Consider the following 18,924-nt stretch of genomic DNA (forward strand, 5'->3'; position numbering starts at 1 on the left):
CTAGCCCACCCCCCTTGGGCTCCAGGAGAGGTAGCCCGACGGGAGCGGGGGCGCCGGGGAACGCCTGATGGAGAGCATGGCGGAAGGTGACCCCGTCGACCACCGCCACCAGGGCTAGCGGGGCTCGGCAGGGCTAACAGAGCTACAGCCTGAGAGGAAGCCTACCGAGGCCTAGCTGGAGGACTACTGGAGGAGCCCGGGAGCACCATCCACACCCCTGCATCCAACTGCCCGGCAAATCGTATTGCCGGGAAGGAGATGCGGATGCAGATGATGGTGCTACCGCCTGATGAAGATGGTGCGGGAGGCGGTCAGCCGGAGTCAGAGTCGTCGCCCTCCTGCCCGCTGCCGTCGTCATCACCTTCACTGTCCTCCTCATCGCTTTCGCTCAAGGAAGAGCTTTCGTCGTCGGTAGAGCTCTCCGCGCAACACCCTAAGCGACCTCCCGAGCGCTCGAAGATCTCGACGAAGAGGAGGCCGCTCTCCACTAATTTGAATTATAGAACGTGCCCCTCCGAAAAGCCATGGGCACGGGCGAAGGTCTTCCAACCATGATAGAGGTACATCATGTGAGGGGCCGGGAAATCAACACCGACCCGCATACCGCCATTCGCACAGCCCCTCATGTGCAACCTCAGCGCACGCGGTTGTTCGAGCTCCATCTCCCGCGGAAAGGGATTTGGGAGGCGAACATGGCCGTACACGGGCTTATACAGCCTGGTGATGAACTCCCGAGATTGGTCCCCGATCTGGCCTTTCATCGGGGGAGGAGCCGCCGGTGGGGGCGTAGCCAAGGAGGCGCCGACGGGGGCGCAGCCAAGGCGCCGCCCCACCCTCCTCCTCCTCGAGCACCGCAGCAACCTCCACCTCGCCCCCTTCCTCCTCCCCTTGCAGTGGGTCCCGCCACCACAGGGTCCGGAGGATGAGGGATGCACTATCGAGTAGAAGCCCTCGTCGCCGCCGCTGGGACACCGCCGTGCCCTCGCCCTCTCACCATGGCTAGGAGGGAAGGGTTGCAGAGAAGGAGAAAAAGTGTGTGCAGAGAAACACCGACCCTATCCCTTCTTATAGGGGGACGAGGCACGGGGTGGCTCCTCATATAGGATGGCCGCCCCGCTCCTCCAATACAGCCTCTCTGCAATGTCTATGACTCTGAGAATCAAGGCCGGCCCTCTGCTCCAGCCATCAGCACTCGGTTTTTAGCCATGGCACTCCTCCCCGTGCCCTCCGCATCCACCACCTACCACACCCAATGCATGCGGAGCACGTGGCAGGTGTGTGCGCGAAATGGGCGATGAGTGGGATGACAGTTTCCGCCTTGTGATCATGGAGCGAGGAAAATCTGCAAGCCATGATCAAAGTTCTTCCACAACTTTGTGTTGGGGAACGCAGTATTTCAAAAAATTCCTACGATGACGCAAAATCTATCTAGGGATGCATAGCAACGAGAGGGGAGAGTGTGTCTACGCACCCTCGTAGACCGAGAGCGGAAGCGTTAAGTAACGCGGTTGATGTTGTCGAACATCTTCGCGATCCAACCGATCAAGTACCGAACGCACGGCACCTCCGCGATCTGCACAGGTTCAACTTAGTGACGTCCCTTGAACTCTAGATCCAGCTGAGGCCGAGGGATAGTTTCGTCAGCATGATGGCGTGTTGACGGTGATGATGAAGTTACCGACGCAGGGCTTTGCCTAAGCACTACGACAATATGACCGAGGTGGAAATCTATGGAGGGGGGCACCGCACATGGCTAAGGGATCAACATGTGTGTCTATGGGGTGCCACCCTCCCCCATATATAAAGGAGTGGAGGAGGGGCCCGGCCGGCCTCCTATGGCGCGCCCCAAGGGGGGAATCCTACTCCTACTACGAGTAGGTTCCCCCCTTTCCTAGTCAAACTAGGAGGGGGGAGGAAGGTAAGTGGGAGAGAAAGTAAAGAGGAGCTGCCCCCCTCCCAATTCGGGTTGGGCTTTGGGGGCGCGCCATAGGAGGCCGGCCGGGGGGTTCCGGTAACCCCAGGTACTCCGAAAAATGCCCGAACGAATCCGAAACCTTTTCGGTGTCCAAACATAACCTTCCAATATATCAATCTTCATGTCTCGAACATTTCGAGACTCCTCGTCATGTCCGTGATCACATCTGGGACTCCGAACAACCTTCGGTACATCAGATCACATAAACTCATAATACCAATCGTCATCAAACGTTAAGCGTGCGTACCCTATGGGTTCAAGAACAATGTAGACATGACCGAGACTCACCTCTGGTCAATAACCAATAGCGGAAACTAGATGCTCATATTGGTTCCTACATATTCTATAAAGATCTTTATCGCTCAAACCGCACAACAACATACGTTGTTCCCTTTGTCATCGGTATGTTACTTGCCCGAGATTCGATCGTCGGTATCATCATACGTAGTTCAATCTCGTCATGGACAAGTCTCTTTACTCGTTGCTTAGTGCATCTTCCCGCAACTAACTCTTTAGTCACATTGCTTGCAAGGCTTATAGTGATGTGCATTACCGAGATGGCCCAGAGATACCTCTCCGACAATCGGAGTGACAAATCCTAATCTCGATCTATGCCAACTCAACAAACACCATCAGAGACACCTGTAGAGCATCTTTATAATCACCCAGTTACGTTGTGATGTTTGATAGCACACTAAGCGTTCCTCCGGTATTCGAGAGTTGCATAATCTCGTCGTCATAGGAACATGTATAAGTCATGAAGAAAGCAATAGCAATAAACTAAACGATGATAGTGCTAAGCTAACGGATGGGTCTTGTCCATCACATCATTCTCTAATGATGTGATCTCATTCACACATGTAATAAGTTTCTCGTTAATACAATTCTAGCATGAATAATAAACATTTATCATGATATAAGGAAATATAAATAACAACTTTATTATAGCCTCTAGGGCATATTTCCTTCAGTCTCCCACTTGCACTACAGTCAATAATATAGTTCACATCGTCATGTTTCACACCAATAGTTCACATCTTTATGTGATTAGTTGACATTCACATCTTCATGTGACTAATACCCAAAGGGTTTACTGGAGTCAATAATCTAGTTCACATCGCTATGTGATTAACACCCAAAGAGTGATCATGTTTTGCTTGTGAGAGAAGTTTAGTCTACGGGTCTGCAACATTCAGATCCGTATGTATTTTGCAAATTTCTATGTCTACAATACTCTACACGGAGCTACTCTAGCTAATTGCTCCCACTTTCAATATGTATATAGATCGAGACTTAGAGTCATCTAGATCTGTGTAAAAAGCTTGCATCGATGTAACTCTTTACGACGAACTCTTTTATCACCTCCATAACCGAGAATTATTTCCTTAGTCCTCTAAGGATAATGTTGACCGTTGTCCAGTGATCTACTCCTAGATCACTATTGTCATCCCTTGCCAAAATCATGCTAAGGTATACCATAGGTCTGGTACACAACATAGCATACTTTATAGAACCTATGACTGAGGCATAGGGAATGACTTTTCATTCTCTTTTTATTTTTTGCCGTGGCCGGGTTTTGAGTCTTTACTCAATTTCACACCTTACAACTCAGGCAAGAACTCCTTCTTTGACCGATCCATTTTGAACTACATCATTTCCGATCAACAATATTCCATTCACATATACTTATTAGAAAGGCTGTAGTGCTCCCACTCACTTTCTTTCAAATATAGGCTTCACCGCAAGTCTGTATAAAACTATATGCTTTGATCAACTCATTAAAGCGTATATTCCAACTCCGAGATGCTCGCACCAGTCCATAGATGGATCGCTGGAGCTTGCACACTTTTTTTAACACCTTTAGGATTGACAAAACCTTTTGGTTGCATCATATACCACTCTTTTTTAATAAATCCATTAAGGAATGTAGTTTTGATAACCATTTGCCAGATTTCATAAAATGCGGCAACTGCTATCATGACTCGGATAGACTTTTAAGCATCGATACGAGTGAGAAAATCTCATCGTAGTCAACACCTTGAACTTGCCGAAAACCTTTTGTGACAATTCGGGCTTTGTAGATAGTAACACTACTATTAGCGTCCGTCTTTCTCTTGAAGATCCATTTATTCTGAATGGCTCGCCAATCATCGGTCAAGTCAATCAAAGTCCATACTTTGTTCTCATACTAGGATCCCATCTTAGATTTCGTGGCCTTAAGCCATTTCGTGGAATCTGGGCTCATCATTGCTTCCTCATAGTTCGTAGGTTTGTCATGGTCAAGTAACATGACCTCCAAAACAGGATTACCATACCACTCTGGTGTGGATCTTACTCTGGTTGACCTACGAGGTTCGGTAGTAACTTCATTAGAAGTTTCCATGATCATCATCATTAGCTTCCTCACGAATTGGTGTAGGAATCACTGCAACTGATTTCTGTGATGAACTACTTTCCAATAAGGGAGCAGGTACAATTACCTCATCAAGTTCTACTTTCCTCCCACTCAGTTCTTTCGAGATAAACTCTTTCTCTAGAAAGGATCCACTCTTAGCAACAAAGATCTTGCCTTTGGATTTGTGATAGAAGGTGTACCCAACAGTTTGTTTTGGGTATCCTATGAAGGCACACTTCTCCAATTTGGGTTTGCGCTTATCAGGTTGAAACTTTTTCACATAAGCATTGCAACCCCAAATTTTAAGAAACGACAGCTTAGGGTTTTTGCTAAACCATAGTTCATACGGTGTCGTCTCAATGGATTATTAGACGATGCCCTATTTAACGTGAATGCACCTGCCTCTAATGCATAAACCCAAAATGATAGTGGTAATTCGGTAAGAGACATCATAGATTGCACCATCTCTAGTAAAGTACGGTTATGACGTTCGGACACACCATTATGCAGTGGTGTTCCAGGTGGCGTGAGTTGCGAAACTATTCCACATTGTTTCAAATGAATACCAAACTCGTAACTCAAATATTTGTCTCTTGTGATCAGATCGTAGAAACTTTATTTTCTTGTTACGATGATTTTCCATTTCACTCTAAAGTTCTTTGAACTTTTCAAATGTTTTAGACTTATGTTTCGTCAAGTACATATACCCATATCTGCTCAAATCATCTATGAAGGTTAGAAAATAACGATACCCGTCGTGAGCCTCAACACTCATTGGACTGCACACATCAGTATGTATTATTTCCAACAAGTATGTTGCTCGCTCCATTATTCCAGAGAACGGAGTCTTAGTCATCTTCCCCATGAGGCATGGTTCATAAGCATCAAGTGATTCATAATCAAGTGATTCCAAAAGCCCATCAGCATGGAGTTTCTTCATGCGCTTTACACCAATGTGACCTAAACAGCAGTGCCACAAATATGTTGCACTATCATTATCAACTTTGCATCTTTTGGCATCAATATTATGAATATGTGTATCACTACGATCGAGATTCAATAAACCATTCACCTTGGGTGTATGACCTCGGAAGGTTTTATTCATGTAAACAGAATAACAATTATTCTTTGACTTAAATGAATAACCGTATTGCAATAAACATGATCCAATCATATTATGCTCAACACAAACACCAAATAACATTTATTTTAGGTTCAACACTAATCCCGAAGGTAAGGGAGTGTGCGTTGGTGATCTTATCAACCTTGGAATCACTTCCAACACGCAACATCACCTCGCCCTTAACTAGTCTCTGTTTATTTTGCAACTCCCATTTTGAGTTACTACTTTTAGCAACTAAACCAGTATCAAATACTGAGGGGTTGCTATAAACACTAGTAAAGTACACATCAATAACATGTATGCCAAATATATTATTGTTCACTTTGCCATCCTTCTTATCCGCCAAGTATCTAGGGCAGTTCCACTTCAAGTGATCATTTCCTTTGAAGTAGAAGCACTCAGTTCCAGGCTTGGGTCTAGCTTTGCGCTCCTTCATGGGAGCAGCAACTTTCTTGCTATTCTTCTTTGAAGTTTCCCTTTGCCCTTGTCTTGAAACTAGTGGTCTTGTTAACCATCAACACTTGATGCCATTTCTTGATTTCTAGCTTCGCCGATTTCAGCATCACGAAGAGCTTGGGAATTACTTTCGTCATCCCTTGCATATTATAGTTTGTCACTAAGTTCTAGCAAGTTGGTGATAGTGATGAGAGAACTTTGTCAATTACTATCTTATCTGGAAGATTTACTCCCACTTGATTCAAGCAATTGTAGTACCCAGACAATCTTGAGCTATTCTCCTCCATCTTCTAGGCAAAGTACTGTCAGAGGTCTCATACCTCTCGACATGGGCATGAGTATGAAATACCAATTTCAACTCTTAGAACATCTTATATGCTCTGTGGCGTTCAAAACGTTTTTGAAGTCCCGGTTCTAAGCCGTAAAGCATGGTGCACTAAACTATTAAGTAGTCATCATACCAAGCTTTGCCAAACATTCATAACGTGTGCATCTGCTCCTGCAATAGGTCTCTCACCTAGCAGTGCATCAAGGACATAAATCTTCTGTGCAGCATTGAGGATAATCCTCAGATCACGGACCTAGTCCGCATCATTGCTACTATTATCTTTCAACATAGTTTTTCTCTAGGAACATATAAAAAATGGGGAGCTACACCGTGAGCTATTGATCTACAACATAGTGATGCAAATACTATCACGACTAAGTTCATGATAAATTAAAGTTCAATTAATCATATTACTTAAGAACTCCCACTTAGATAGACATCCCTCTAATCATCTAAGTGATCAGGTGATCCATATCAACTAAGGCATGTCCGTTCATCACGTGAGATGGAGTAGATTTCAATGGTGAACATCACTATGTTGATCATATCTACTATATGATTCATGCTGGACGTCCTTTCGGTCTCAGTGTTCTGAGGCCATATCTGCATATGCTAGGCTCGTCAAGTTTAACCCCAAGTATTCTGCGTGTGCAAAACTGGCTTGCACCCGTTGTATGTGAACGTAGAGCTGATCACACCCGATCATCACGTGGTGTCTCGGCACGACGAACTGTCGCAACGGTCCATACTCAGGGAGAACACTTGTACCTTGAAATTTAGTGTGGGATCATCTTATAATGCTACCGCCGTACTAAGCAAAATAAGATGCATAAAGGATAAACAACACATGCAATCAATATAAGTGATATGATATGGCCATCATCATCTTGTGCCTTTGATCTCCATCTCCAAAGCACCGTCATGATTGCCATCGTCACCGGCTTGACACCTTGATCTCCATGGAAGCATCGTTGTCGTCTTGCCAACTATTGCTTCTACGACTATCGCTATCGGTTAGTGATAAAGTAAAGTAATTATATGGCAATTGCATTTCATACAATAAAGCGGCAACCATATGGCTCCTGCCAGTTTCCCATAACTGTGTTACAAAACATGATCATCTCATACAACAATTTATATAATCACGTCTTGACCATATCACATCACAACATGCCATGCAAAAACAAGTTAGACGTCCTCTACTTTGTTGTTGCAAGTTTTACGTGGCTGCTACGGGCTTAGCAAGAACCCTTCTTACGTATGCATCAAAAACCACAACGCGGTATAGTGATTGCTTTTTAATCTTCAGAAAGAACCCCGTTCATTGAATCCAATTCAACTAAAGTTGGAGAAACTGACACCCGCCAGCCACCTGTGTGCAAAGCACGTCAGTAGAACCAGTCTCATGAACGCGGTCATGTAATGTCGGTCCGGGCCGCTTCATCCAACAATACCGCCAAATCAAGAAACAACTAGTGATGGCAATCAATATGTATATACCCACGCCCACAACTATTTCGTGTTCTACTTGTGCATATAACTTCTACGCATAGACCTAGCTCGGATGCCACTATTGGGGAACGCAGTATTTCAAAAAATTTCCTATGATCACGCAAGATCTATCTAGGGATGCATAGCAACGAGAGGGGAGAGTGTGTCTACGTACTCTCGTAGACCGAAAGCGGAAGGGTTTAGTAACGCGGTTGATGTAGTGGAATGTCTTCGCGATCCAACGGATCAAGTACCGAACGCACGGCACCTCCGCGATCTACACACGTTCAGCTCAGTGACATCCATCGAACTCTAGATCCATCTGAGTATGAGGGAGAGTTTTGTCAGCACGACGGCGTGTTGATGGTGATGATGAAGTTACCCACGCAGGGCTTCGAATTCGCCTAAGCACTACGACAATATGACCGAGGTGGAAATCTGTGGAGGGGGGCACCGCACACGGCTAAGAGATGAACTTGTGTGTATATGGGGTGCCCCCTCCCCCGTATACAAAGGAGTGGAGGAGGGGGTCGGCCGGCCTCCTATGGGGCGCCCCAAGGGGGGAATCCTACTCCTACTAGGATTGGTTCCCCCCTTTCCTAGTCCAACTAGGAGGGGGAAGGAAGGGAAGAGGGAGAGAAAGGAAAGGGGGCCAGCCCCCTCCCAATTCAGATTGGGCTTGGGGGGGGGGGGTGCCCCACCTCTTGGCCGCCTCCTCCTCTCTTCCACTAAAGCCCATGTAGGCCCATTAAGCCCCCGGGGGGTTCCGGTAACCCCCGGTACTTCAGAAAATGCCCGAACTAATCCGAAACCTTTCCGATGTCCAAACATAACCTTTCAATATATCAATCTTCATGTCTCGACCATTTCGAGACTCCTCGTCATGTCCAAGATCTCATGTGGGACTCCGAACAACCTTCGGTACATCAAATCACATAAACTCATAACACCAATCTTCATCGAACGTTACGCGTGCGGACCCTACGGGTTCAAGAACTATGTAGACATTACCGAGACTCATCTCTGGTCAATAACCAATAGCGGAACCTAGATGCTCATATTGGTTCCTACATATTCTATGAAGATCTTTATCGGTCAAACCACACAACAACATACATTGTTCCCTTTTTCATCGGTATGTTACTTGCCCGAGATTCGATCGTCGGTATCATCATACCTAGTTCAATCTCGTCACCGGCAAGTCTCTTTACTCGTTCCGTAGTGCATCATCCCACAACTAACTCATTAGTCACATTGCTTGCAAGGCTGATAGTGATGTGCATTACCGAGAGGGCCCACAGATACCTCTTTGACAATCAGAGTGACAAATCCTAATCTCGATCTATGCCAACTCAACAAACACCATCGGAGACACCTGTAGAGCTTCTTTATAATCATCCAGTTATGTTGTGACGTTTGATAGCACACTAAGTGTTCCTCCGGTATTCGGGAGTTGCATAATCTCATAGTCATAGGAACATGTATAAGTCATGAAGAAAGCAATAGCAATAAACTAAATGATCATAGTGCTAAGCTAACGGATGGGTCTTGTCCATCACATCATTCTCTAATGATGTGATCTCATTCATCAAATGACAACACATGTCTATGGCTAGGAAACTTAACCATCTTTGATTAACTAGCTAGTCTAGTAGAGGCATACTAGGGACACTCTCTTTGTCTATGTATTCACACATGTACTAAGTTTCCGGTTAATACAATTCTACCATGAATAATAAACATTTATCATGATATAAGGAAATATAAATAACAATTTTGTTATTGCCTCTAGGGCATATTTCTTTCACTTTGCGCACGATGCGCGAAGAAATCGGAAACTGACTCAAACCCAAGGTTACTGAAGAAGCAAAGAAGACCTCAAGAGACCAGCCTCTTCAGCAAACCGCCTATGCACTCATTAGGCCCTACCCCGACGACGCTCGGCAGCGCGTTCCGGGCAGGCCCGGGGGCTTCTGTCGATGCAACAAACCCTAGGTCTGTTGCCCAGACTATGCACAGGCACGTGAACAAGATTAAATTATTGGCGCAAGTCAGAGTTCAAGGGACTAAGATATTCGAAGGACCAACATACAGATCAGAGGGACCAGGATCAAGCCAGAGAAGCAAGACACCATCAGGAGAAAGGCCTCCTTTGCCAGGCAGGTAAGCCCGGCAAAGGGCGAGGCCACGCCCAGAAAGAGACAACCAAGGCATCCCGACAGGGCCTACCGGGACTCATGGAGACGAGACCACCTCACCAACCACTCAACCATGACCCACATCGACAATCGATGCGGTTTCAAGCCGCAGAGTGACTAAGTGGCAGCCATTCGCCAAATGGCAGCCTTTCCCTACAGGAAAAACCCACAGATGACACTCGTTCTGCGACGTGTCAAGCGAGCAGACGTGAAGCAGGCAGGATGTCCCAGCAAGCCTTGCTGGGCAACCAATGATGTAACGTTGAGTGGTGCATTTAATGCGCCATGTCAGCCCGTAGAGATAGGTATGATAGCACTGTTTTCTATCTTATCAGTGCATAATGACTACTTTGCCATTGTGGTAACCCCTTGATCTATAAAAGGAGGCCCATGGCAACCGTAGACAGGGTTTGAAGGTTGGATCATTCAGAACCGCATATGCGCGTATCCACTACAGCCCTGAGGCAACCCCTGCCGGGCAAGTGTACTACGCTCCACCACCACCTTTCCACTATCAATCCATCAAAGCAGGAGTAGGGTTTTACGCCTCGTGGCGGCCCGAACCTGGGTAAAATTTCCTGTGTGATCTCTGTCGTGTTTCCCCACGCTCATCTGTTGTTTCTGCAACGCGACGTCCCCCTGCCGAACCAGCAAGGGGCCTTCTGGTCCCATAGATGGCCGTGGTTTCCCGTGACACTGGGTGTGTACGTCTTAACCCGTCATTTTGCTTACAGCCAGCCACGATCCCTACTTTATCCCCTCACCTTTTTTTAGACATTTCAGCCAACATGTTATGGGCGACACCACTAGAGCACGCCCGCGCATGCAGAGGATGTCCTCGCCGATGAAACGGACAAGCTGGCCAGCGGCGGCAGCCAGCACACATGGCTGCACGCACACAATAGTGGCAGCCAGCCCTACCAGCAAGCGGTGGCAGCTCCACGCGTTTGCGACTACACGCAGCAGCGGCCAGCCTGGCCAGCACACAATGGCGGCTCCACGCGTTTGCGACTGCACGCAGCGGCGGTCAGCCTGGCCAGCACGCGGCGGTGGCTCCACGCGTTTGTGGCTGCACACACGCACGCAGCGGCGACCAGCATGCGCACGCACAGCCAACGTGAACGAGGAGGCTGCATGCGCGCACTGTTGGGCTAATAAGCAGCGGAGTTGGATGCGTTGGGTTCATGGCAGGTCGAGTGTGTGCGTGTGTGTGGATTGCACGGGCATGTCCGTGGACTCGTACACCGTGTGCGTATGTGTAGGGGCAGGCCATTGGCGAGCGGTGCGGGGTGATCGCGTGTGATCTGTTGGAAGCCCGCCGTGAGCCGCGCGCGTTGAAGCGTGTCGTGGGCACGAGCGACGCGGGTGGATCGCGGGCGCGAGGGGCAAGGGAGCATGGGTACATGCCCAGTCGCTGGCTCGAGGTATAAAACCTGTGTGGTGATCGTTGTAATGAGGCGGTGGTGTGCTCGAGTTCGAGCTTGAGTAGAGTGACCGTTCGTGTGGCTGTGGCATTCGTGCGCCTGAAAATCTCCTGTCCACCACATCTTCTTCTTCCTTCCTCCTCCTCGGTTCGCGTCATAGAGAGAGGGAGCGCGAGGTAGAGTGGAGCTAGGGCTAGCTAGGGTTTAGGGTTTGCAACAACATTTGGCATCAAAGCCTCGTTGCGAGGGGAGTTCGCCGGCGATGTTGCTCGTGTCGTACGCCGGTGGAGCCGCCAACTCGCTGTCATAGACGGTGCAGATGCTCACTGGTGTTAACTACACCACATGGGCGATCAACGTTGAGGCCAACCTCGACGCGGCTGGGCTGTCGGAGGCAGTGGTGCTGCCGGAGGAAGCGGCGGTGGCGGTGATCGGCAAGAAGGACAAGCCAACGCAGGCTTACCTGCTTGGGGCGCTCACGGAGGACCTCCTGCAGGTGGCGTCCAAGAAGATGGTGGCAGAGGTGTGGAGTATCCTCAAGGCGAGGTTCGTCAGCGCGGATCGAGTCCGGGCGGTGTGGCTAGGCACGCTCCGCAGTGAATTCGAACTGTTGCGCATGGCGGAGGCCGACAGGTTGGACTTGTTATCGGGCAAGCTCAGTGGCATGGCGGCGCGGTTCACGGGGCTCCGATCGATGCTGGAGGACGCCGTGATGGTGAAGAAACTGCTCGACTCCATGTCGGACCGCGTGTACGTAGCAGTGGCCGGGATCGAGCAGTTTTGCGATGTGTCGACAGTGGCCTTCGAGGAGGCCTTCGGTCGGCTAAATGCATTCAACGAGCGGCTGCGACGACATGGATAAGCGGGCGGCGAGCGGGCTGATGGCCAACTCATGTTCACGGCGGCGCAGTGGCGGGCACGGGACCGGCAGCAGGGCGGCACTCGGTACGACAACGACGAGCGGAGCGTGGCGTCGGGCAACGACGGCAATAGGCGCGGCCATGCTACAAGTGCGGCGAGTGCGACCACTTCAAGCGGGAGTGCCCCAGCTGCGGAGCACACGTTGTTGGCGGACGGCGGCATCGAGGACGATGGCCTCCTCTGGGCCGCCGCTTAGGGGGTGAAGTGTTGGGCTAATAAGCCGCAGCGCCGTGTCGGACGCGACCAACGCATGTATGGGCGGCTGCCAGATGAGTTGGATGCGTTGGGTCCGTGGCGGGTCGAGTATGTGTGTGCGTGTGGAGTGCACTGTCAGGCTGCCGCCGCGCTTGTACCCTCTCTCTCTTTCTCTCGCTCTTGATGAACTCACAAGAGATAGTGGTTTTTGCGCAGCGCACAACTGATGCTGCTTTTCTGTTTTTCTTCTCCTCTTATTCAGCTCGTCCTAACCAGCCCGGACGATGTGCACGCCACAGCCCCGTTCGTGTTGAACGTGCCATCCCACGTTCGCGGAGTGGGCGTGCTCATCGCGGCCAACACCTACATCTAGTCATGTTCGGTGCGCACAGATTGCGCACTCAACGTCTTATGCATGTAGAAAGCAAAATCCGGGCCAGGGAAGCCGGTCCAGCTACGGGTTGGGTTAGGGTTTAACTAACAAATGCCTCCCTAAACCCTGAACCCCTACTAAATTAGAACGACACCAATTTCTTCTCGAAGCTCCTGGAACTTGGCGCGCCCTAGCGCCTTTGTCAGAATGTCAGCGAGCTGCCCGTTGGTGCCGATGAACTCTACCTCGACACGCCCTTCTTCGATGCACTCGCGCAAGAAATGGAACCTTGTGTCAATGTGTTTGCTGTAGTCGTGGAAGACAGGGTTCTTGCTGAGGGAGATCGCTGCTTTGTTGTCGATCTTCCGTCTGACCTGCTCGGCCTCTGCGTTCTTCATGTCTCCGAGCAGCCGCGCGAGCCACATGCCCTGGCAGGCCGCCGTTGCAGCGGCGATGTACTCTGCTTTGCAGGTGGACAAGGCCACCACTCGCTGCTTGTGTGATTGCCAGCTGATCAGACTCCGGCCGAGGAAGAAGAGGACGCCGATCGTGCTCTTGAGGGTGTCGACGTCGCCCGCCATGTCGCTGTCGCTGAAGCCCACTAGAGTTGCCTCGGCTGCCCCTCTGGCGTAGAAGCAGCCGTAGTGCCGCGTCCCGGCTACATACCTGATGATTTGTTTGACGGCGGCGAGGTGCTCCGTCGTCGGGGCCTCCATGAACCGGCTCACGTAGCCGACAGAGTACGCAATGTCTGGGCGCGTGTGCACCAAGTAGCGCAGTGCACCAACGACGCTCCGATACGCCGTCTCGCCCGTGGCTGGTGTAGAGCTCACCCTGCTAAGCTTGAAGCATGCTTCCATGGGGGTATGGGTTGGATTGCACCCCACCAGGCCGGCCTTCTCGATGATCTTGCCGGCGTACGCCGCCTGGTTGAGGGAGATGTCGTTCGCCGTCTGCTTTACCTCGATGCCAAGGTAGAAGCTTAATAAGCCCAGGTCGCTCATGCGAAATTGCTTCTGCATCTCCTCCTTGAACCTGCTGATCTTGTCATCGTTGTTCCCCGTGATGATGAGGTCGTCCACGTACACGCCGACGAGCGGGCGTGCTGTTCCGTTCCCGCGTCCATAGACTGCATGCTCCGATGGGCTCCTGGTGAACCCGAGGCCGAGGAGGCAGCGGTCCAGCTTGGCGTTCCACGCCCACGGAGCTTGTCGCAGTTCGTACAGAGCTTTGTCCAGACGGAGCACCTTGTGTTCTTCCCCGTCGATGGCATAGCTCGTTGGCTGCGTCACGTACACTTCCTGCTTCAGATCGCCGTTGAGGAAGGCACTCTTCACGTCCATGTGGTGGAGATGCCAGCCCTCGTGCGCGGCGAGAGAGACTAGCAGGCGAACGGATTCGAGGCGCGCCACAGGAGCGAACACCTCCTCAAAGTCGACGCCCTGCTTCTGGACGAACCCCTTGGCCACCAAGCGCGCCTTGTGCTTCTGAACGTTGCCGCTGGCGTCGCGCTTGAGCTTGTACACCCACTTGAGCCCAATGACCTTGTGGCCCGCAGGCAGCTCAGTGAGCCGCCAGGTTTTGTTGGCGATGATCGATGCCATCTCCTCGTCCATGGCGCGGCGCCACACTCCTTCCTCCTATGCTTCTGCAAAGGTCTTGGGTTCATCGATCTCGCCAAGGTAGAGCTCGTCCTCGTGAGCCAGCATGACATAGTCCTCGTACTGCCGGTTCGGCTGCACAATTCCATCGCGGGCACGAGTCGTCATGCGATGCTGTTGGTGTTGTGGCTCTTCGTAGCACTCTTCAGCGTTGCCGGCGGGCTCGGCCGCGGCGACTGGACTTGTAGGGGTGGCGCACTGCGGGCTGGGGGAGCCCGCGCGGCCTGTGCTCCCCTCCTATGGCGCCTCGGAGTCTACCGCGGCGTTCTTCTTCAGTGGCGCTGCGGCATTATCCGGTTCTGTGCTCTCTAGAGGACGCATCGTCGTGCGCGTCACGGTGTAGGAGAAAGTGTCGACGGTGAACTCCACAATCGCTGGTGCCGCCTCGTCCGCCTCCCAATCCCATCGTGCACCCTCGTCGAAGATCACGTCGCGAGAGACGTGCACACGGTTGCAGGCTGGGTCGTAGACGTGGTACGCCGCCATCCCCGGTTCGTACCCGAGGGAGATCATCGCCGTGCTCCGATCATCCAACTTCGCCGCATGGGGTTTCACCACCTTGACATGGGCGACACAGCCGAACACATGTAAGTGGCTCACATCGGGCTTATGACCATGCCATACCTTGTAGGGTGTTCTGCCGTCGACGCTCTTCGTCGGCGATCTCTTGAGGAGATAAACGGCGGTGGTGATCACTCCCCCCAGAAACATGTCGGAACCCCCTTCGCCTTCATCAAGCTCCTCGCGGCGGCGACGATCGTCTGATTGTGCCGCTCCACCACCCCATTTTGTTGCGGTGAGTAGGGCGCCGTCAGCTGGCGCCCCATGCCCTCCTCGGTACAGAATGTGGTGAACGTCGCGGACGTGAACTCTCCTCCTCGGTCCGTGCGGAGCAGAGGCAGCTTCCGCCCAGTTTCCACCTCAACTCCGGCCTTTAAGTGCTTGATCGCTGTCGCGGCTTCATCTTTTGTGGTGAGGAGCGTGAGCCACATGTAGCGGCTCAGATCATCGACGAGGAGGAGGAAGTAGCGTTTGCCCCCGGTCGTGGCCGGCGCTATCGGGCTGCATAGGTCACCGTGGACGAGGTCCAGCAGTCCATCTGCTCGCCCCTTCGCCGCCTGCGGGAACGGAGCCCTCCTTTGCTTCCCCGCCAAGCAGCTGTCGCCAAGCTACTGGGCGTGCTCGATCACTGGCAGACCCCGCATCATGTCGTGCCGCGAGAGCATGCGGAGCGCGTCGAAGTTGAGATGCCCGAAGTGTTCGTGCCATCTCCAGGCTTGCTCCCCGGCATGCGCGGTGAGGCAGACCGGCTGGGTGGCGTCGAGGGTGACCACGTACAGGCGGTTCCGGGCGCGCTCCACAGGGATAAGGAGCCACTGCTGCTGGTCGCGCAGGCGTAGGACGCCATGCTCGATGAGGACCTGGCAGCCGTTTTCGTCGAGCTGGCCGAGACTGATGATGTTGCTGCGGAGGCGGGGTATGTAATACACATCAGTTAGGGCTCGATGCTCACCATTGCGGCACGCGAAGATGATCGTGCCGCGTCCTTGGATCTCCACGACGGATCCATCCCCGAACTTGACCGTGCCCGCGATGCCGGTGTCGAGCTCAGAGAACACGCCCTTGATGCCGATCATGTGGTTGCTGGCTCCGGTGTCGAGGAACCAGACATCGTCGGCGTGGGCCTCCCTGGAGAGGAAGACCTGATCATCGACCAGCTTCATGTCCGTGGGCGCGCCCATAGCCCGCCCGTTCGTCAGGGCGTTGCCTTGCGCCGCCTGAACCGCGTCCGGCGGCTGCACCGTGGCCATCAGCAGTGCGGGTCCCCACTCGTGGAGGATGCGGGCCCTCGCCAGCAGAAGCCCCGCGTCGTCGTCGTCAATCCTGGCAAGGTTCGCCCTTGGTTGGAGCTGTGGTTGGGCCGCCAGTGGCTGCGCCGGCGCCGGCTGGCCCTGTCCCTTTCGCTCCCGTCGTGGTTCCTTGCAGTCCCTGGAGAAATGCCCATGCTTGTTATAGTTGTAGCATTTCACCTTCGTCATGTCGCGCCCCCGGCGCTGTCCGCCGCCGCCACCCTGCGGCTTGCCCTGACGCTAACCTCCGCGAGATGAGCCTTGTCCCTGCTCCAGGTGGCCGTTTCAGGCATTCCACTCCTGTTCCGTGAGCAGGAGCTGCCCGCCGTGGCATTTCGCGTCGACGCCGTGGCGTTCTTCGATGGAGCGGAGGCGGCCGACGAGCTCCGCCACCGTCAGGTTCCTGAGGTCGAGGAGGGTCTCGATGGCGCAGGCGATCTGCGTGTACCGGGCCGGCACGACGCGCAGGAACTTCTGCACCACACGCACCTCCTCCACGTTGTCGCCCAGCGACCGAAGATTGTTTGACGAGGGTGGTGATGCGCATGGCGAAGCCGTCCAGGGTTTCTCCGTCCCTGAACGTGATCTGCTCAAAATCAGACCAGAGACGCTGCGCCGTGGCCTCTCGGACGCGGGTCACGCCCATCCGCATCATGCGCACAGCCTCCCAGGCCTCGTAGGCTGAGTTCTTGATGGCGAGAATGCCGTGCATCTCCGGGGGCACAACCCGGATCAACGCGGCGACACTACAAGAAATATGTCAACTTATGACCTTCTGTCAGTGACCCTCAGAAGAATTGGTCATAAATCTATGATCATTTTAGACCAATTGGTCAAAAGCTGTTCAGGGGGCTCCAAACCCTAAACCATTGCGACCATTTTGGTCAGAAAGGTCGTAATTTCCTTACACGAAATGGTCACAAAGCAAACAGTGCTAGTCCGCTGCCTTATTTCTAGCTAATCATGACCAATATAGATGGTCATAGCCTTGTAGATTGTGGTGGGTTGTGATGACTAGGCGCCATCTCATCAGTTTTGCCTATGTGTCATGTCCATGTGGCAGTTTTTGCCCTAGGTTGTGAAGCAACCTATATTTCTATCATTCCCAAAATTCCCAAAAAATCTCATAAATTCTTTGGGTCATATATTCATCAAATATGTAAAAATCCCTCCTTGCCTAGTTCAAAACTAATTCAACAATATTCATTTTCCTATTATGTTCACAACAACACTTTATGAAGGAAGTGCTATTTATATATTCTTGATTGCCCTAGGAATTCTTGGGCACTCTTTCCTATCCAAATCATTACCGCATGACAAAATTCAGCTCCATTTGCCTAGCAGATCTTCCTCGGCAAATTTCCAAAGTTTTTGTCCACCTAGAAGCATTGTGAAGGAAGTACCTTTTTTATATCTCTGAATGACATGAAATTTATACAGTTCCTTCATATGCCCAAATTATCACCCTCATCCAAATTGCAGCTCAGTCAAATCATCTATGTGAGCCCAGGTTCAATTTATATTTTATGGCCAAATTGGCACGTTGCAAAGCAAGTATTATATAGACCCCTCCTATTACCCTCAAACTTTTCGGGCACTCTTTCGTACCCAAATCATTGCCACATGATAATATTCAGCTCAATTTTCCTAGTAAATCTTTCTCGGGAAATTTCTAAAGTTTCTACCTCGAGAGAAGCTTTGTGAAGTAAGTACTAGCTAGGCTAACCCAAATGATCTGAAAATTTACCAGCGCATGGCCATACCTAAGTAACTTACCTACACCAATTTTGAGCTCATTTCATTCATCCAATATCTCTCACTAGTTTTCCCAAGTTTCTGTCCATAGAAGAGCATTGTGAAGGAAGTACCACTTTGGCATGTCCAAATGGTATCCATTTTCTACAGTCCTTTCCTATGCCCAAATAACCATCCTCCACCAAATTCCAGCTCAATCCATTCATTATTTTGAGCCCAGCTTCAACATTCATATTTTTGTCCAGCGTGGTACTTTGCAAAGCAAGTACCACCTAGGATCCTCCTTTTGATCTAAAAATTTGTGAAGACATTATCCTTAGTAGACGATCATCCTCAGCCAAAACTCACGCCCATTGGCCATGTGCATTTCCCGTACCGCTAATCAAACACTTGGCTGCTTATTCATGTTTGAGCATCGATCGGTCTCCTCGTGAGAATCTTATGTTGTGATTTTCTTCCTAGCACCTACCTGGGGAGTGCCCAACCCACTAGACATGCCTAGGCCGCCCAGAACAGATGGAAACGCCACGGTCACGCGGTGACCACGCGGCGGGCATGCGACCTTACGCGCTCTAGAGTTGGGGCTCTCGGCCACCGTCCAAACCTCGATGTCTCTCCATCAAACCATGTATTTCTGATTAAATAGATACTTATTTACCTAGAAATGGTTTTTGAAAAAAATAAAGAGCAAACTATGACGCAACTGCAGTTCTAATTTGACCCGCTTCCAACTGAATCGATGGGAATTTATCTTTTTCACCAGAGGTGGATCAAAATTT

This window comes from Triticum aestivum, chromosome 2A (genome assembly GCF_018294505.1).
Source record: "Triticum aestivum cultivar Chinese Spring chromosome 2A, IWGSC CS RefSeq v2.1, whole genome shotgun sequence".
In the NCBI taxonomy this organism is placed as follows: Eukaryota; Viridiplantae; Streptophyta; class Magnoliopsida; order Poales; family Poaceae; genus Triticum; species Triticum aestivum.